The sequence below is a fragment of the Xiphophorus couchianus genome, chromosome 1, assembly GCF_001444195.1.
Source record: "Xiphophorus couchianus chromosome 1, X_couchianus-1.0, whole genome shotgun sequence".
NCBI lineage: Eukaryota > Metazoa > Chordata > Actinopteri > Cyprinodontiformes > Poeciliidae > Xiphophorus > Xiphophorus couchianus.
This window is the reverse complement of record NC_040228.1, coordinates 6,033,795-6,055,421: the sequence shown is the minus strand read 5'-3', so window position 1 is coordinate 6,055,421 and position 21,627 is coordinate 6,033,795. Positions and strand designations below refer to the sequence as shown.

Genomic DNA, 21,627 nt, shown 5'->3' with positions numbered 1-21,627 from the left:
ACAGCATGGTGTTTGCATGTGAAGCGACTGCTGAATGTTAACAGCAGGTGTGGACAGCTGTACTTAAGGTTGTCTTCTTGCATGTGAATGAGCCCGGGCAGATATTAATACCAGAAACCGGATGTGGCATCAGCGTTATTTAGTGGCACCCCAGATGAAGATAGCTTAAAAAAACTCTTTTATTGCAGTAACATAACCTAGAACAGAGAGCCTTGGAGATGGATGTTACCTCTTCCCTCCTTCTCCTCACTGCCCATGGTAACCAAATGAATAGTGACTATGAAAGGTTTGTGTCTGAGTCAGGGTATATTTATTACTCCAATTTAATAGTCGTCTGTATCTAATTAAATGTTTTTAAATCAACTTTTTTCAAAAACAGGACAAATATTTCAATAAAGTTTTTAGCATCTCAAAAACTCAAATAATCTCTGAACTGTGAAACCAAATCCCAGAGGAGTAGAAAATGAGGCTTTAAAAAGTTGGAATAAAGCCTCTAGGTATGCTTTATTTTCATGAGATAACAGAAAAGTCCAAAAGTGGATTGAATTTTATTTAACTGCTGACTTTTTTCTCTTTTAACTAAAAGCCTCAATCCACTTGGAGCCTGTTTGGAAGACCTTCTACTGCTTCTTCATGGTTGAGATGTGTTTAGTTCAGCACACAGAGGTGCTATATTTTCTTGTTATCTGTAAAAATGATTTTTATTTCTTCAAAGCCCAATTGGAGTTTTTAACCGGCAAATCAAATGAGCAAGATAAGACTAATTTCGTCAGACGAAGACAAAAGTATGATTTGTTTCATGATGTAGCCTCGGGGATCAGACAAACTGCGAATAAAAGAATATAAATTCAACACAGGTTATTTTCAGTCATGCTATTTTTACACTTCTTTTAATGGCCCATTTTGTACTTGCATTTGGTCTGATTTTAGGCTCCTGCAGGCTTGATAGCTAATGAAATCTCTCCCAAGCAGTTGGACGTAAAAACAGCTGGAAGAGGAAATAATGGGATATAACAAGGAGGCGCATGATTTAAACCTTGATTTGTGGACAGTGGCTGTGAGGAATGGCTCCTGGAAGCGCTGTGCTATATGTAACGAGAGCGGAGCTCTGCGAGAACCTCATGCCTCCGTGCTAAGATTCAGGGTGAAAGCCGCACTGAGAGATGCACCAACAGTCAGATGAGATTTACCTCCAAAACTGCTTATTACATCCCACAGCCAAGAAGGAAAGATGGAGGGAGAATATTTGCTTTCTGTGGGTTTGTTTTCAGCGTAAATGTGTATGTTTGTTGGCGTGTAGGGGTGTGTGCGCGTATGCAGGCGTGTGTGTGTGTGTGAGAGGGAGAGAGAGAAAGAGAGAGAGAGAGAGCAATCAAGTCCCTGTTTGCAGCTATAAATAACAAGAAGAGGATATTACATTTACCTCTGCATGGGTGCAGACATATTAAGGCCAGAACAAGCTCAGTCGGTGGAGTTTATGATGCCCCTGTGCTCTTAGCGTGATTGCTGCTTATTGAATGGACGACAGCAGCAGGCAGCAATTGGATGAACATACAGGAAGCTGCATCGACTACTACGTAATGTGTCAGCAAAGCATTCAATACAACGGGCAACATGAGACATTTGACACTTTGTGTCCTACGGCATTTTTTACAGGTTGACATAATGATTTTGACTGAAATGGATAGAAAAAACAGGGATGAACCATTAAGGTTTAGTTCACTGTTTTTTAAAGTTACTAACATCCCTAACCTCTGCTTCACAGAGCCTTGGCGGGGGTTGGCGTCAAACTTTGATTTGTCCACTAAAGCGCTCATCTGTGTGATGATGTGTGACACAAAAATGAGGCAGCTGACCACTCTGGCTGACACAGTCATTGGCATTTTAGACATATTCTTCAAAGAAAAGGAGCAGCAGGAAGAAGTAACAACAGTTCTTAGCATTATTCCTCAGACCAGACACTTGCGAAATCTTTCTCTGAGAGCTGCATTACCGACTGGCTTCTGCACACAACAGAAAGTTCAAAGTACTTCACCCAGTTTCAACTTCGGTCTTCAGTCAGAGGCTTCTTCAGATTCGCTGCAGGAAATCTTTCCTGCCCACAGCCACCACCATCTACAATTACTCTTTGACGAATTTGAATTACTGTAAGTTACAATAATATTTAATTTCCTTCTGGGATCAATAAGTGTTTTGAAGTTGGGGGTTTTTTTGTTGTTTTTTTTTTTCAAATGTTCTTACACAACGCTTTCCACATTTTTGGTGAGATATTCAAGCATTAACTCAGTTGTCTTTCTGTCAGGTTGAAGAATAGGAAAGTGACGAAGCAGTGGAACCTATTTTCCTTGAGCATTACTTTACCCTGGCTGGATTCTTTTGTTGGTTTGCTAACAGGCTGAGAGCCACCGATATAAAATGTAATTTCTTTTCTTTACACTGTCTTCAGAGATTGATCAGCAGCGTATAAGAACCTACCAAAATTTGCACCCAAGCAGTCATGTGTGATTCTGATATTGCGTTTCAATTTTCAGAGTAATAATGAACCTTTCCTGCAGGTAAACAGATTGTGCAAAATTCAACTGTTCAATACCAGCTAAAGGTTTAAAATAGATCTTCCTGGAGAGAAAGATTTCATGTTTTACTTTGCACATTTTTAAAGAATTTAAACATTTTATTGTCCAAAGAGGTGCACATATGTGCTTCTTTGTTGTGTTGCAAAACCCACCCACGATTCCTCAGTGTAAAAAAGGACATCTATAAGCCAACAAGCAAAAACAAGTGAAAAACAAGAGAGGACAATTCTGCTGCCCACACTGGCACAAGCCAAGTGAGAGAAGCTTCGTTCTGCCTACTTTCTTCCTCATCCTCACTGCCAGCGGAAAATGATGGGACAGCGTATTTCTAATCCATTTATAGAAGGAGCCAAGGTGGGAAAAATGTAATTGAGGCTGCACTATTTGCATCATATTTGTGAGGTGAAAACAAATCCAGTTCCAAAGACTCTAACAAATATTTTGGAGATAGTTTTTTAAAATTTATTTTCAAAACAGCTCTTGAGCGGGCCTCGGCTACATATTCTGTTCTCTCAGTTCCCAGTGTCGTTTCCTAAATGAGAAGTTGGAGCCGTTTCTTTCGGATGATGCTCCACACTCAGAGAAACGCACGCTAAGCTTCCTCCTGCTGTCTCCTCTTCTTCTCCAAGCCCAGTTTAAATCTGAGGCCACATGAAAAAAAAAAGGCTCGACTTGTTTCAAGACTGTGTATATGCATAGAAAAAAGAATTCTGTCTCTTCACATGTACACTGCTCAGACTCATTTTTGAGCATTGTTGAAAACATATGCATACCAGCTGTTTAATTAGTCATAAATAACGTTCTCACACAAACCGAATGCAACCAAAGCCTGGGGCTCACGCAGCAAATACCGAGCATGTAATACATGGAAGTTCCTATGTTGTGGATGCTATGTGGTTAATCAATGTGTTCTGCAAGAGATCTTTGCTGTTGCATTCTCAGGAGTGCAGCAACAAAGAAGGTCATTGGGCTTGAATTCCTCACACCAAAGTGGTGAGTGAAGTTGCCAAAAGTTATGGACATTTCCAGCTGTTATGGGACGTTAGCAGAGATGCTAACCAGGATAAATAAACTGTCACCTTGATCACTGATGGCTTTCCTCTGACATTAGAAACACATCCTGGAGCGGATGTGACTCTTACAAGAAAAGAAACTCAACCCTCCAGAGGGAGGTTTTATAGGCACAGGAGGAAAACATTTGATGATTTAATAGCAAAAACAAAATTATTTAGACTGTTTACGTTCTCTACAAAGTCACATTTGGTAATGGGATTGATTGATCGCGCTGACACAGCATAATTAGCTGTTTAGATCATTTCATGACTAACATTTATTCCCAGACCTTTTATGGCATCATGTCATCCTAAATCTTAAAATATGTTCTCAGTTGGACATCCTTTGGATCATGAGTACAGTATTTCTATTCTGTATTTCATAGTTTATTTACTCTATTTCAGAGTAAATAACAAGAACAATAAACTGTGTAAAAATTACACAGTTTATTGTTCTTCTTATTTTGTTTTTTTGTGCACATTTCCAGCCCTTTTTGATTTCCTGTAAGAACCTACATGTCTTGATGCTGCTGAACTTCCCCTCTCTGGGACAAGAAAGGCTATTTCCGTTTTATTCTACGTCATTTCACGTTTACCTTTTGGCATTAAAAAAGCTGTTTCTTTAAACACACATTTTATAAAACAATTCAGAACAAATTCTCCTCTTCTAAACCTTCGGGGTTTGTATTGTCGACCTCCCTGGACGAGGGCAGGACCCTCTTTTGGAGCTCCAGAACCATCTGAACATGCCAGGTGGTGAGCGCGGCTCAGAGGAAGGTGACACTCTGCTCGATTCTGCGTGCAAACACCAACCAGCACTGATGGTTAGAGTGTCTGCCAGAGCAACATTTCTGTCCTTTGGCATTTTGTAAACAAAGACTTGTTAAGTGAAAGGGACACAACTTGAAAACATTTATATCTTTCATTTGGACCCTTTTTTTAAAATGAAAAATGATAACATATCCACACATTCACAAAGGCAAAAAGAGTAAATTAGTTTTTGTTTTGTATTATTCTGAATGTTTGTGGTGTCCAATGTTAATATGAGCTTAATGTAATATTGTAGTTGTGAAGATGACGTGCCTGACCCAACCCGTCCCTGAGCTCACAGGCCTTCAGGGAATGTCACAGTTCTGATAATCCAGAAGGAGGACGAACATGCTGAAGCTGTAATGGTGCAGGGTTGACCGATGAGTGCTGTCCATAAAACCGAGACGACGTCTTCAACAGCTCCACTCAGGAGGAAAGCACAGCAGGTGATCAAACCTCTTCTACATTCTTACAAATAAACTGTGTAATTACGGCTCTGTCTATAAATATTCAAACTGATGGCAAAGGTTTATTTTGAGATGTGATCAGGAAAGTTTTAATCTAAAAGAACCAAAAAAAAAAAAAGGCCTTTATCTTTATCCGGCAGAAATCCTGACATGAAATAGGTCTCCAGACATTTTCACTTCATGTTTTTTTTATTTTTCCCATGAGATACATTACCATATGCAAAGCGGGGCCCAGGATGAATGGAGATAGGGAGAAAAGCCAAGGAGCAAAATGTTGAATTTACTAGCTGGAGAATTATATAAGAGGAGGGAATTGAAAAGGCCTGGAGGAGATTCCTCTGGAGAGCGATTGAGATCACTTTCTAAGAGGGAAAAAAACTTTAGAGAGGAGGCAGCAGGTAAGAAGACGGACAGAGACGGGATTTATTGCCTTCAACTGATAGCTTAGCTTAATAGATTTGTTTAGCTTTATTTCCCACCATTACTTTTCATTTACCTGGAGAGTAAGCTGGAGACCATTTATAGGTTTATAAATGGTCTCCATTTATAGACCATTTAGCTGGAGAGGCTGTCACTACTGATGTTCTGTCAGTTTTCCACAGAAGGATGTTTGCGGGGCAGGATAGTCACCGCGACATCGATGACAACATGATTGATTGTCATACAAATTATTTATACAACTTTTTTTTCTTCTTTTTTTTTTCTCCCCACCAGGGGGTCTTTTTGTGGGCTCTAGTGTCCCTTATATGACAGTAGGCTGACAGGAAACGGGGAAGGAGAGGGGGGAAGACATGCGGCAAATGTCGCCGGGTCCGGGAATCAAACCCATGACGGCCGTGTCGAAGACTCAAGGCCTCCAAACGTGGGTCGCACCATCCCCTACGCCACCACAGCACGCACCATGGACGGATGTTTTGTGAGATTCTATGTTCCACTGGTCAGAACGCTGGCCTCTAAGCCCAATGATCTGAGCTTGAGAATCAGCAGAACCTTCTCTCCGACTTTTAATTGTAGTTTTGTTATAAAAATGATGATAATTGAAGTATTTTTTTTTCCCTGACTGTTACATTTTACCACCTATGTGTGAATTTTGCCTGTTTTCCGTGTTTTTGAGAGTCTGTTTTCTTGATCCACTACAAAGGCATGCAGATTAGGGTGATTTGGTAAAAGGTGCAATTGTGTGTCGTTTGTTTTGACTCTGATGGAGCGGTAGCCTGTTCAGATTGTTAGGCAAATTATTAGAAAACAGCAGCAAAAACTCATCTGCTGAGGATGTGTCCAGCAGGACACAACAGAAACAGTAATCTCCTGAAACATCTGGGAAATTATTTACTTCCTGCTGAAATGTTCTTTTAGTGTTTTATATAAGTGGAATGATGGGGCAGACAAAGATTACTCATGGGAAAAAAAAGCTCCACTTTTTCTATTTCCTTATCCACACATTTTATAGCCTGGCTATTGCCTTCCTAAGCAGTTCTGCTCTATTCTCCTCTACTGTTACTGCTTCACCCGGCGTTTCTACCACTGACTTCAATTTCTCTGGTAGAATTTCTACCGAGCTAATACCGAGAAGCTGTGAACGATGGCATCATTTTTCTGCATTGTTTTAGGATTTTAGTCCAGCAGTAGTTTTAGCAATGGCAGCAGAGGAAGTGAACAGAGCTGTTCAGTCCGTGTTGGTCATGTTTCCAAAGACACCGTTTGGATCGGCACTTCTCTCTTCTTTGCAGCGCAGGCAATATCCGGTAAGCTTCATAGCGTCGAACTGGTGCATTACATTAACGTTAGCGATTGGGAAAAATTTAAAATGTCAACAGAATCCACACCTCCAGGAAGCAATTGTTTCTCAATAGCCAACGGTCCAAACATATGCACCAAAACTCTTTCATGACAAATGAGAGCATGTCTCAGCCAATTCTAGAGAAACTCATCCATGCGTTCATCTTCAGTCGTATTGATTATTGCAACAGCGTCTTCACAGGTCTGTCCAACAAATCAATCAAACAGCTGCAGCTGATCCAGAACACTGCTGCTCACGTTCTGACTAAAACCAGGAAGATAGAGCACATAACACCAGTTTTAAAGTCCCTCCACTGGCTCCCTGTAGCTCAAAGAATAGACTTTAAAATACTGTTGTTAGTTTATAAATCACTGAACGGCTCAGCACCACAATACATTAAAGATCTGCTGTTGTTGTATCAACCTTCCAGACCTCTCAGGTCTTCCGGTTCTGGTCTGCTCTGCATCCCCAGAACCAGAACCAAACGAGGAGAAGCAGCTTTCAGCATCTATGCACCACAAATCTGGAACAAACTTCCAGAAAACTGTAAAACAGCTGAAACACTGACTTCTTTTAAATCTCAACTAAAAACCCACCTGTTTAGAATTGTATTTGAAATGTAATCAATTACAAATTTATTGATGGAACTTGACTTAATGTTGTGTTTTGATTGTTGATTCTATGTTGCTTTGTGTTTCTGTGTTTGTAATGATGTAAAGCACTTTGAAATGCCTTGCTGCTGAAATGTGTTATACAAATAAAATTTGATTGATTGATTGATTGATTGATTGATTGATTGATTGATTGATTGATTGATTGATTGATTGATTGATGTACAGCAGTGCCCACACCACCTGCTCGTCTGCTGCATTGAATTGGTAAAATGAGAAGAAAGATTCCAAGCTTTTTCCAAGCGTCCAAGGGGTGAGTGGGTTGGAGGACGGAAAAATTTGACTGTTTGAAAAAATATTTAAATTGCAAAAGAAGAAGCACCAGTTTGGTGGCCAGTTTTACCACTTTTTTTTATGATAATGTAGTTTTGAAAGAAATGTTGGGCACAAAAAAGGCCATCAGGAGAGACTATATCTTCCGGTCAAATGAACAGCCGCAGCAGGATTTCCACAGGGCACCGAAACAGGCCAGTTAACTTACTCACATCAACCATCAGGCTCCTGGATTGTAAAATAACTCAAGGGTTAAAAATATATAACAGTGTAAATATTGGGTATTTCTCACATGTCAATGGATTCACAGACCACCAGCTTGAGTACAGTCTGACTGATCCAGTCGTTTCATGTTTTCGTTTAAGACAGTCTATTGCTGCTCCACACAGTCACTGTAGAACGATTCAGCAAGTTACTAAAGCTTGAAGTTTTCTGTCTGATGACTCCAACTGTCCCCTATTTAAACCCAAACATTTTGATATTAAAGCCAATTTAAAAAAGGTTTTCTATAAATTGCGAAAGCCTAGAAGGGCAAGTGGTCAACAGCCTCTATTACCTTATGCCAAATGGGAACAGATACCCACAGCACCAACAGCACAGAAGCTGGGGGCAGAGAGTGTGAGAGAGTTGCAGAGCTGAATAATGTGGCCGGCTGCTGCTACACAGTCAGCTTCCTGTGAGAAGCATCGCTGTGGTCAGATAGTTTTCATACCCTGACAGGACTAATGGTGTGCTGTGGCAAATCCAGTTTCACCGGCCCATCCGTAAGCCTCTAAGTTGCTGTTATGTTCTGCAGGTTTAAACAGCAAGAGCTCTGTGATGTTAGGAAGAATTATTCTCTGAAGGTGTCAACAAGACACTCAGTATCACTATGTGTCTCCTAAAAAGGCGCAGGAAAAAACCCGAAATGTTCAGACTGACTGTCATGTTCTCCACCATCACCACTCCAAACATGGTGCACGATGGCTGCGGAAAAAGAGCCCTCTGGGGGTCGGCCAAAACAAAGAAAACCCATGAAGAAGATTTGGAGAAGAGGTACTTGAGCTGTGATTATGTCTGAATCATGTGTCTTGCTCTCCTTGCTTCTCATCTTAACACTCTAATAAGCATTTTAAAAAGTGTCTCCCAGCACAAGACAGCATTTCCCACAAGAAAGGCCATCAGCCATGAAGAGGCTGCTGAGGGCTCTGGCTCATGGAAAGGTTGATCTCAGAGTACTCCTTCATCAGTAAAACACTTCGGATTTTAACCCAACCAGAAGGTCGAAAGAGTCAGACTGTGGATTGTAGAAACATTATCCATACTGTTGTTACCACAACAATAAAAGCTCCTGTAAGAAGAGGCAAAACAGGTAAAAATTAGCAGCATAATGCTACATTTAGCTAAGAACATTATTAGAAATAAGATATATTGGGCTAACTACGGAAGTAAATATGTGCCATCAGTAATTGAATTCAAAATGCCTCTGAAATTTGAATGTTGTATCTTTGCACTTACTTTTTAAGTGTTGAAATATATTGGAATATTGAAAGAGCTTTCTTGTTTTGTGTCCATAACTCTTCACGCCCCTAAATTCAGTACTTTGTAGAGCCACCTTCTGCAACAGTTCCAGCTCACACTGGATCAGTCTCCAAGACCTCGCCACATCTTGCCACTAGGATTTCTGCCCATTCCTTATGCCTGGCGCCCTCGCACCCTTTCTACTTCATCTCTTCCCGCTAATATTGACTTCATTCCAATCCTGATTGCGGATTAACTTCCAAATGTTGCAAAAGACCACTGGACAGTTTTTATTTTTTTTGTTATCTTTATGACTTGGAATTAAGACTTTCTATGCTGACAGAAGATCCAGGTATTGTTGTCAAAGCTAAGTTTGCCCATGTCACCGAGATAGAAAGGGTCTGACAATTAGACAGTGAAACACTGGAATCCTGAAGCATTGCCTTATTCTAAACTAATCCATCAAATAGACGCGGAACAAAATGATCAGCATCCAAAGCAGGAGAGATCTTTTTCTAAATGAACTCCCTTCACTTCCACTCCAGTGGGCACATAACCTGTATCTGACAGGTGCTGCTGGCCATCTCCTAATCCTTTGATCCTGTGTCTGCACCCTAACAGGAACTACTGGGGTTTTCTAGTTTTATCACAGCACCATCACTATCATTTTACATCTGTTACAAGAGAGACAAAAAGCTGCAAACCCCTTAAGCCCTGCCTTGATGATCATTATTCCTGGCTCTATACACAGGGAAACTTTGCTAAGCAGCAGACATTTCATATTCTACTAAGGAATTTTTCTCACATTTGTGATAATGAGACACATACTTGGAGCTGTCTTGCAACTGAATCATGTCCTTGAGTTCAGAGTCCACGCTGCAGCTCCGTTTAACCCTCTTCTTTGTCAGTCCACTTTCAGGAGCCACTAACTGTCTCTTTAAATTGAATGTTAAGATGACTTTGAATGGCTGAGATTTCAAGTTGTGGTGACAAATCAACTTGAATCCAACTGCAAAGACAAAGCCAGTAAAAAAGAAGCAACAACTGCAGTCCTTAAAAACAACATCATTGTATCCTGCAAGTGGACATGGGCCAGCTATCCAACATTAAGAAAGTCCCATAAAACATTGCATTCTCACCAGTGAAAGGCACGTTAGAAAAACTAAATAGTAAGAGGCATTTTGGCCTCTATATGTTGATGACCTTAATCTCTTCCACCCTGAGGCAAAGTGTTTTTCATTTACTTCTAAGGACCAGGATGTTCAGAAAGAGATCTTGAGTTTGACACCTTGACAGCTAATCATTGAACTCTTCATTAGGAGAACTGATATTAAAAGTGCCAAAAGCAAAATGGATGACTTAAGGTGGCGAATTTCCAGGAGCTAAAATATAAAGCACAGGAAGAGATGTTTACGCTTCACACACCGTGTGTGAGGCATAAACATTTCTTCTGATCGAAAAGTGAGAAAAACGATATAAGAACAAAAAATGTGTCAATAAAATCCTGCTTTGCTTCTATTTGGAGACGGCCCTCTGGCATTTCTGCCCTCTGACCCAAGATCTAATGTGACATTTCAACAATGGCAATTTGCAGTAAACATGCCCCGCCCCCACACATGCACACGCACACTTATGCATGACCACTTGCAAAAACAGGTCATATCTCAGTTAAACTAATACTTAGCTTCTTTCATTTTGTAAAACATATAGTGAGACAAGAGTTATTATTTCTATGTTTTGTGCAGGATGAGGCGGCGGTGACAGAGGCGGCGGCCCAGAGTGTCAACTACTGAAAGCGGCGGTGCTGCCTCAACGCAGAAAAAGAAAAGCATAAATAGAATTACATAATTAACAGCAACAATTTTCAACTGTGACTGACACCCTTCTCTCATGCTGTATTGAAGATAAAAATTCAGAAATCATATACGATCTTGCACTCTGTGCCTTTAAAGTTGTTTCTCATTTTGGTGGAGCTCCTACCACAGCCAATTATATCTGCCCCAAAAGAAAAGTGCCTAAAGAGGAAAGTCAGCAATCAGCAGAGAGCTCCAATGATTACAGACAGATACTAGTAATCAGGCCTGAAATTTGGGAGTAGTGATGAACGTTCAGAGCCACATAAAGACAGTTACAAAATCAGGCTTCTGTCACCTGAAGAACATTTCCAGGATTAAAGGACTAATGGACAAACAAGATCTAGAGAAACTCATCCATGTGTTTATGTTGATTACTGCAACAGCGTCTTCACAGGTCTGCCTAAACAAATCAGGCAGCTGCAGCTGATCCAGAACGCTGCTGCTCGCGTTCTCACCAAAACCAAGCAGATAGAGCACATCACCCCATCACTGTGGTTCAGAGAACAGACTTTAAAATACTTGTTTGTAAATGTAAAATGCTTGTTTGCAAATCACTGAATGGCTTAACACCACGATACATTTTCCACCCTTCCAGATCACTCAAGTCTTCTGGGTTCTGTTCTGCTCTGCATTCCCAGAAACAGAACCAAACATGGAGCAGCAGCATTCAGCTTCTACGCACCACAAATCTGGACTAAACCTCCAGAAAACTTCAAAACAGCTGAAACACTGAGTTCCTTTAAATCAATGCTAAAAACACACCTCTGTTGTTTTCTTTTACACTTTGGCTCATCAGTTGATATGGTATTTAAGCATCATTATAGTCCATAAATGTGTCTCTTTTTGTGCTCAACAATGAATTTTTGTAATTTGGTGATGCTAAAGTGGAGCATGGCTATGTTCAGTTTGTGCGGTGTTAGGGTTATAACTGAAGTCACGACAAAAACAGCTTTAATTAGAACGAAAACCATCAAACAAGCCCAAAATTTATTATTTGTTATGCTGTCAATAGGTAAAATGGAAAAATCAAAAACTACTTCATGTCATTTCTCTTCAGTAGTCGGCCTTTTCTGCCTCAGAAATTGTTGGTTTCTTCACCTGCAGGCTGACAGACAGATGTTCAACAGTGGAAGGGAGGTTCCCGCCCAGAAAGCAGGCTGCTGGTTTTATCATAGACTGACTCTGACTGGAGTGTGTGTATCTGCTGGGTTTGACATGTCCCTTAAACTCATTCTACAAAGACATGTGCACAATGATAGAGCAGACCTGCCACAAAAAACCTTTATTATACTACAAGTCTCATTTCTACTTCAGTTGATACGTCACAGTCCACAACTCAACATTTTTGAGATCTTGTAATAATTGTGAAAAATATGCCATTTGCATTTTCTTTTGAAGAAGAGTTCAGAGAGCGAACTCGCGGCAAGGCTCCAATGTGTGGCTCCGTGTCTGATTATTGCTCTCTGCAGTCCTTCCTGCTCTGCTCCTGTGAGCCGAGCTCATCCAACACTAATACCTGGTGCTATGGTTACGGAGGCTTGGGGAATGATATGGAGAATCAGAGGGAACGCGGAGCAGAGGGGAGGAGGAGTTGGTTAGTCTTGACGGGGAGCTTGAGAGATGAATAACTTCATTACTCCTAACCTGGTCCTCCTTTCTCTGTCTCCTCTGTTCTTGTTTGCTTCCATTTCCGCTTCGGGAGGTTCTCTGCCTCACAACGTTTGGGTTGTCTCTGGAAACAGCTGATGACTACCAGTTTGATGATGGCTTTTTACTCGAAGGGGCGGGGGTAACAGAACTTCTAGCAGAACATTTTCAGATCTACCTGCCATAGGAGATCAGTGGAAACTGGAGACATAAGGAGTTTGGAAAACAAAGGGACACAAGCCCCTGAGGTTGAGCTGGACTGTGACATTCTCTGGCCCCTGATGAGCTTGAGGGGCTCCTCATCCTGAACTGGCCCACTTCTCAAAAACTGCATGCAAGTTAAGTGAGAACGCCGGCTCCTCGCTCATCTTACCTTTCTCCTGGCTCAGGCTCCGGATATTCCCAGGATCGTCCATTGATGTGTTCCCAAAAGTGACAGAGCTCCATGTGTTGCTATAACAAGGACAGAGGGGTTGACTTCACCCTGACTACCATCTGGAGAGCTGCTGCTGTCAGAGGCATGCCTCCACCTTTAGGTGCCATCATTTTGGGTGGGACAGAAAAGGCTACCTATCTTCTCTTCCTACTCTCAGCACAGTCTTCCTTCTCCGCCTGCCTTTTGTCTTTGAGCAAGCTCATCCTTAAGTGCCAATGTGGTGGGAAGCAAAGGCAATAGTGTGATCTTACACACTACTTCTGCCTCTACTGCACAAACTGGAGGGAGGAGAGTAGAGGGGAGGGGAGCGAAGGGGGAGTTGTCGCCTGAAGAGCTTTGGGAGTGCAGTCGACCACTCGGCTTCAGTACGAAAGAGGAGGGAGCAGCGCTCTGCGCCGATCACCTGGGAGAATCCTCAGATGAAGAACGGAAGGAGGAATGGGAAGACAAAGAAAGAAAGATAGAAAGAAAGAAAAGCAGAGAGGGAAACTGAGGACGAAGGAGGAGCAGGAGGAGATACATCCACTGAGATAGCGGAGGGGAGAGCAAAGGGAAGGGAAGCGGGAGAGAGAGATGCAGCGGAAGGCTATAGGTGGCTGAGATTCGCGAGATGCAGAGATCAGCAGCGTGTGGCTCGCATGTTTTATTCAGCGACGAGCTGCTGGAAGAGAGGAGCAACCAGGCAGGGATGGGTTTGTCCCAGCAGGGGGTCAAGAGACAGAGAGAGGCGAAGACTGTATGAATCTTTCTTGACACTAAAACAATTAAAGTCTGTCAGATTCGCCTCGGATTTCCAACAACCTCAGTTCATCTGGGGCCTTTAAACGGATCGGAACGCCACTTTTCCTGTTCACACTGTGCAAACGTGATTCAATTCATGTTTCTTACCTTGGATATAAAAAAATGTGAATCAGCAGTACAAGTTGCTGCATAATATGCATTTAAAATGTGCATATTTTAAATGCAGACAAGTTTTGACTTTATTTATATAAGAAACTCAATTTTATTATTTATTATAATTTCATCGTCTGAACTTTAGCTTAGTTATTACCTGGCTGCATGCAAGAACAAATGGTTGAAATCTTCATATTTTACTAACATATTTTACTCAGTGGGCAATCTAAGAATAGATTAGGGTGATGGCAAGGAGGCTGTCCAAAAACAAACAAAAACATGCAAAAGGTTGCTGAGCAGATTTATGTACTTTAATGCCAATTCTAAATTTTCTAATGAAGATTTAGAGAGGGGTAGAATAACTTATGGGTTGAGATTTTTAATACAATGTAAGAAGCAGATCAACAATTTTTGATAAATGTTGGGGTTTGCTATCTTCTGGTCAAGGCCTGTTTTGAATACCAAAAACTCATCAAAATCTGCTAGCGGTATGAAAGGGCAGGTCTGCAGTCCATCACATGGAAACAAAGAGGCGTCACTGTGGGATGTCAGCAGAGTTCCCAGAGAAAATCCACACATGAGCAAGTGGAACCTGCGTGTTCCACAGAGACCAGCACCGTTTCAAGGCAGGGTCATCTTGTTGTGAAGAACAGCTCTGTTCTGTTGTGCCATTTAAAGAGTTATCAGTTAGACATAAAATACTAACTTTTGCACGTGACATTGTTAAAAGGGGATGAAGTCTTTCTTAGTGATTTTAGGTTATTATGTTTATTTCTAGTATCTAGTACCCAAGTTTAATTATGTTCCTTATGTCTAGTTATTCTTTAGTGTTAGATTCACTTCTTAGTCCCTTGTGTACTTTTACTCACCCCCTATGCCATTTTCTCTGACTCTGCCTTGTGCTCTCTCCCCTCTGTTTCTTATAAAATTCCCTTCCCTTCTCACCCACCGCGGGTGGTTCTTATCCTCTGAGCTCAGGTCCTCTACCAGAGGCCTGGGAGCTTGAGGGTCCTGCGCAGTATCTTGGCTGTGCCAAGGACTGCACATTTTTGGACTGAGATGTCTGATGTTGTTCCTGGGATCTGTTATAGCCATTGGTCCAGTTTGGGGGTGACTGCCCCGAGGGCCCCGATGACCACAGGCACCACTGTGGTCTTCACCTTCCAGGCCCTCTCCAGTTCCTCCCTGAGGCCCTGGTATTTCTCTAGTTTCTCATGCTCCTTTTTCCTGATGTTGCAGTCGCTTGGTATTGCTACATCTACCACAACGGCTTTCCTCTGTTGTTTATCCACTCTCAAGTTGTGATAGCAGTTGCCGTTTGCGGATGTTGGAACACTGAGCTACTAGTTGTTTAGTGCTTAGTGTTGACTGGGGATGTCGAAGTAACCATTATATATATATATATATATATATATATATATATATATATATATAACTCATTCCTAGTTCCTTCTTGCTGGTTCCTCGTGTTATATCCTGTTATATTCCATTACTTTCTTGTTTTATCCTGCTCACTTTTTTGTTCTGGATTCCTGTTTTTGTTTGTCTCTGGCTCCCTGTGTTCCCTGTTGTTTTTGTATGTTTTTTGTTTTTTTTCATCAAAACATTCTTCATCTACAAGCAACCTCAGCCTTTCTGCATTTGGGTCCAAATCAACGAACAACATCATGCCAATGTGATCACCAGAACGTGCTCCATGTAGATTCCCTGTCAACATCAGTGGTTGAGTGAGATTTCAGTTTGCCTTGCTGTCATTTTGGAATTAAAGGGTCGTGGCTTAAGCTTCAAATTCTTCACCTAACGGTCACTGAAAAAGATTTAAATACAGTTGTAGTTGTTGCACACCTTTCACGTCATGACAGCTTCTTCAGATTCTGCTTCCCAGATCAGATGAAAGCTGGCTGAGGTCATGCCTCCTTTCACTGCACATCCACAGACTGACCAGCTGCTGCTGCTCTCCTCACTTTCTATTACGCCACAATCGCTTTGCAATTACAGCTCATAGAGGCTGCAGGTTTGACTACAGTAGACTGGTGCCTATTTGCAGTTCAGTGTTTATGGATTGTTTACATATTTTTGAAATTGATCAAGATGTGACAGCATAATATAAGGTGGCCGGTGAAAAGATTTAGCTCCCCGCGCTAACTGGTCGGTCAGTAACAACAAATCAGAGTTAGGAGGAATGTTTTAGCGCTATAAATCACCAACGTGTATGTGCCGCTCACAACCTCCCTCTTTCGCTCTGCTATACTACCGCTGGTTCACCACAACAAAAGCCCACCATGAAAGCTCAGGCTAGTTCGCATGGCCACTGATGAAGGCTGATTAACGGTTTTTCTGAAACAGTCAGTTGTTTCTCCACCATTAAAACATTTAGTAGCACATACACGGTTACTGGACAGCACAAAGGCATTCCTCCTGGTTCAGATTGGTTGTGGCTAAAACAAATCTTAAAATGTTGATTTGGATGTTTGTCCATGTGAAATGTTTATGTAGTCGTGATCTCTCGACCACTTAACTTGATTAGACTGTGCTTCAAAAGAAGCTTTAAATTATTTTTTTTATTAAAGACTTGAGGAAAAGAAAGCAGTTTTAGTTAGAATATAATGGCATAATTTATCATCGCCAAGCTGCTTCTCTAAATGTGCCTCATAATTTGAGTGGAGAAAAGCTGAATCAGCTATAGTTCATCATCAAACAGAGCGCACAATTTTAAATATTTTCAGCAACTTCTAACTCTTGCATGAATAATACACGCTGTGAGCTGCCTCGCCTCATGCATGTTTCATGAAAGCAGGAACAACGGGCCTTCGCACTTTTGTTCATCCTTTTTTTTAAGTCAAAGACTCTGGGAGTCTGGGAGCTGACTATAAAGTTGAGTCTGAACCAGAAGTCAAACTTCATCTGTTATGTCGCGTCTCCATCGTATATTGGCATGCGACACATCTTGATGATGAAAGGGTTTCGTCATGCTAATTTTCTGAGTTTCACTCTGTTGTGGAATCTGAATGACAGTCAGGGTCAGAGCTTCTCTGACACAGCAGGAAGTGGTCCATGAGGAGGAATTTCATGGTGAATGGATGTAGATTAGCTTACAGTTCACCAGGGGCTCAAACAGATATCTGCAAGCTGATATTTGCAACAGTGCCTCTGTGGGCTTTTGTTGAATATTTGATTTAGTTTACTTGTGAAAGCAGTAACAATCTTTGGTTTCACAATTAAATTCAATTTTCAGGTGTGGTTGACCCTGTTGCTAGGTCTGGTTGACCCTGTTGCTAGGTGTGATGCTCTCTTGTTGAGACGGTGAATGGTTCTTCTTCTCCTTCTTGTTTAATTGCGCTTGGCAAACAACTTAATGGAACATTACTGCCACCAGCTACTAAGAAGTGTGGGGACCATAATTCAATTTTGTAAATTCAATATTTGGAAATGTTTACAAAAAGTTACAAAAGTTAAAAATTATATATATATACATGTATATATGTATTGCACATAAACTTCTATTTTTCTGTCTGACATTCTCTTTAAAAAGTAAATGGCTTGAGCTAGTTTTTTTTACAAACCACTTTTTTCCTTTGACCGTTAGTTTTTACATTTGTATGAGTTGTGTTTTGGTAGTGCTAATCTCACTTACCCACCTCTGCTGACAGATAATTGGAAAAAGATTTTTTGGCTTTGAATTGTACTTTTTTTTTTCTTCCAGTTTCTTGGATTAGTGAGAGCATTCTCAGCTAAAGCTAGGGAGTTTTTGAATAGTTTGCTGTCATTTTAATTTCATTTAATCAGCATGGAAATAAACAATACAGCTCTTAAAATGCTCTGGTTTATGTCAGCCTCATGATTAATGCTTGCATAAGTGACCATGAAAAATACACAAAAAAACAAGCTTGAGTTTGGGAACTGCTTATTTATAGAGTGTGACGGTGGGTGCCGAAGCCCGACTAGATGAGAATCCCTGGTACAAGAAACCGTCATGGTTTGTCACTTATTGTTTCCTTTTTAACTATAGAAGTAATACTAACATGCTGTTGTAAAAAGCCTGAATTACATATTTCTAACAATTATGGGAGCAATTTATCTTCATTTACTGCCTATATTCAAAGGAAGACAGGTTAATTAAATAAGTAAATATTGAGTCGGGATCAGTGTGCATAATATTTGTGGATGTATATGGATGGTACAATATTTCCAAGGGTGTTGCAGAATAGTCATGAGCCTCGTAGAAACACACCTGGCCTCTTTTGGGTGATTCTTTCCACCTCCAAGCAGTGCAGCTGGTTATCTGCTGAGCTGATGTGAAAGCACAAGATTGATAAAAAAAAAAGTAAGAAAATAAAAGCTGCGGCGAAACGATGGAGAGAACAATGGGAATCAATAAATCTGCCGGCCACCACAGCTGACTCTTTCAAGCCTGATAAGAAACTCGAGAATGTCTCAGAAGCTGTAAAGAGCGGCCGCCACCGCTGGCCGCTTTGTGCTTTCAAATGTATAACGTATTGAACTGAATTACTCACAAGAGAAGGTCAAGCATTCGTCTCAGGAACAAAAACTACCACTTTCATTCAAGTGGATGTTTGGAAAGGATGTAAATGTTCTCCTGCTTTTTTTTTTCCAGGCAGGTCAACTTCTGGGTATTACTGTGGAGATATTGTTCAGATTCTGGGCCCAGACTTTCTTCAGGACAAAACTTGTAGATGGAAAGTGACGCAGCTCTGAAGTGGAATCCATTCAGGAAATAGAGCTGAAGACCTGTTCAGCAAACTGGTTGGTGGATGTTATTGAAGTGGATGGAGGAGGGGATGGGAGTTAATAACCTCAGCTGGATGGGGCAGCTGCGTCCTCACTGGATGTCTTATGCCATGTTTCTCCGCCGAAGCAAATAGAAAAGCCTTTTTTTTTTCAATCTTCCAGAGGGTCACTTGGTTCAAACACAAACGCTTTAGTTGAATATATAATGCTAAATTGGTTTTTGGGACTTCAGCAGCCACATAAGGAATGACGCACACCTTATGTCCAGCATCATCACTGCAGTAATGAGCCGGAGGTCGGGGGAAGGATTCGTCATGCAGGTTGCACTAGGTTTTGGTAGATTCACGCAATTTCATCTAGTTGATTTATTTTTAATCTATAAGGTTGTAATTGTTCTGTCTTTAGCCACGTCCGTCCGTCCATCCATCATTTTCTTGGTGTTTTGATGGACAAGAACTCACGGCCATCTCACTGTGAGGTAATGTTGCCTTAAACTGTGCCACCATGCTGCACATTTTAAGTCCATTTCATTGTGTTTTGTCATGTCGCAACCAGAAGCTTATAAATATTTTAATTAGAGATTAATGTAGCAAAATGACAGACTCATTCATAGTTGCTGGCGAAAAGGAGAAGTTATTAAAAAAATTATTTCACAAATACAAATCATAAAAGTCATTCAGATCACTCAACTACGTTGTAGTGCCACCTATGGTTTTAATATTCACAGAAAGTCTCAGAATATCTCTGTAACCGCTTGGCCGTGTGACTTTCCTCTCACTTCTAATGCAGCAATGCAGTATTTTGTGTTGCGTTGTCACAGAAAGCTAAAATAAAATAAAATAAACTGGCTGCAACATGAAAAAAACAGAAAAATAAAAGGCGTGTAAATACTTTTGTATATTGTCTTTTTTAAAATTTTTGTCAACTCTTTTAAATCAGTATATCATTATTTATGCATTGCATACACTAACACATCCCATAAACAGCCGGGGGCGGGGCCGGCCCAAGGCATAAGCAAACTAAGCAGCCGCTTAGGGCCCCAAGGCCACTAAGGGGCCCCGTCAGTGGTGCTGATTCTTTTTTTTTTGTAATAATTTCTGTCATTATAATTTACAATTTCACCATTAAGTGATTTGTTTTTACAATAATGCATATTTAATAATGTATAAAAAGAAAAAAAGGAATTACTCTTGGGGGCCCCTGGTGGCCGCGGTAGGTACCGCACGCTCATCTAAACGTCCAAAGCTCTGGTCAGAAGTTAAATAAGCAAAACAAGTTCTCAAAAAAGGACTTATCATTCTTGGAGAGAGAAAAGAAAGAGGAAGAATAGAAAAAAGCCAAATTAAAGGTTTGTTTTAATGTGCCTTGGTAATGTAATGTAATGTAATGTAAAAGGTCTGTCAGTCACACCTCTCACTGCAGAGCACCAGAGGACAGAGGCTGATTTTTAAACATTTGCTGACAAACATAAGATTAGGGGATAAGATCAGCTTCACATGTAAGTATTAGCAGATCACAATCCCCCAAAATTAAGGACATCAGCACCCAGAAATCAACTGGTTGATAAATCAATTGGCCAATAAATGTATCCTGCATTATACATGTATATAATGTAAAGGGCACTGCCAGAGAGGCAATAGGTTTATAGCAGGTGTGTGAATGATCTAATGATCGGGCTGCTGATTGCAGCCAGTCCATATTGTTAGCAGAACCAAAGGGCCCCAAAACCACATTTCTCTTACGGCCCCGTAGAGGCTTGGGCCGGCTCTGGCCGGGGGTGACCCTTTTACAGCCTTTCTAGTCAGAAATGCTCTGTTATTCAGAAGAGTTTATTGATCATTTATTGACCAGTTATGAATTTGGGTAATTTGTAACACTTGGACACCGATGGGGGAGGATGGAAATGTGTTTAAGGGGCTTCCAAACCCAGGAGCATCAGAAACATGGAACAGTGCCCTCTAGTGACAGCAGGTTTGGCCTCAGCCAACTGTCAGACGTCCCGGTGAAATCACTGATCAACAGTGACACGGATTCTTTTCTTTACAAATCATAAATACTAACCCACTGGTGAAACCGTTCACATGCGAAACATTTCTTCTCACATCTTGACTTGATATGTCAGTCTAAATAATTCAGTAATTTTGTTGAGCGCTTGTCATACAGCCGAGAATATCTTGAACCGCTACTAAACATCAACTTATAAACAGTAACAATAAACAGTAACAGTAATAATGATGATTTTAGATGTTTTGTTCTTTTGCACTCATTCTGATGACTATTTCAATTCAAGTCAGATCAATTCAGGTTAAAAATGCTATATTTATGGTAAAGAGAAATCAAATGTTGCCATCCAAGTATCGTCAAAGTGTTGCTGTGGATGGTAATGCTGTGGGCAGGAAGGGTCAGTCTTACAACATCTGAAAAGATGAGATGCTAACCAGCATTTCAGATTTGTAAAATCAGTACCTTGTTGCCATGGTTAAGCATTAAAAAGTATAACAGTGGGAGCAAAACTCCTTCCTTTGGCACAGCATCATAAATCAGAGGGAATAATTGTCCAAACGTGCAATGAATCAACCAAATCAACCAAAAAATGTATGACCTAAAGTCTAGAAACGGATCCAAGCTCCAACGTACTGCCACCATGAGCTGTGCACTTCTAGAACCGCAAGAAGTTAGTAATTCACCATCAGTAAATGTTTATTATTTGTTGTTCTTAATGCTCAAATACGATTTTGTCTCAAATTCCTCCAGTTATCGCTTTGTGCTTCACATGTGCTGTGAATGCTTCCTGTTTCTCTCTTTGTCATTCTGCTTGTATTTTTGTTTGCCGTTTTTTTTTTTTACTACACTAGAAAAACTTACACACCAGCTTGCTAGTGTTGGAGTTTGTCTTTAGTCATGCCCTAGCTTCCATGC

At 40.9% G+C, this 21,627-nt stretch overlaps 1 protein-coding gene across 1 annotated transcript in view; it reads right to left on the bottom strand.

Annotated features, from left to right (window-relative positions):
- plch2a (phospholipase C, eta 2a) overlaps positions 1–21,627 on the bottom strand; it is a 159,630-nt gene that overhangs the window by 61,263 nt on the left and 76,740 nt on the right.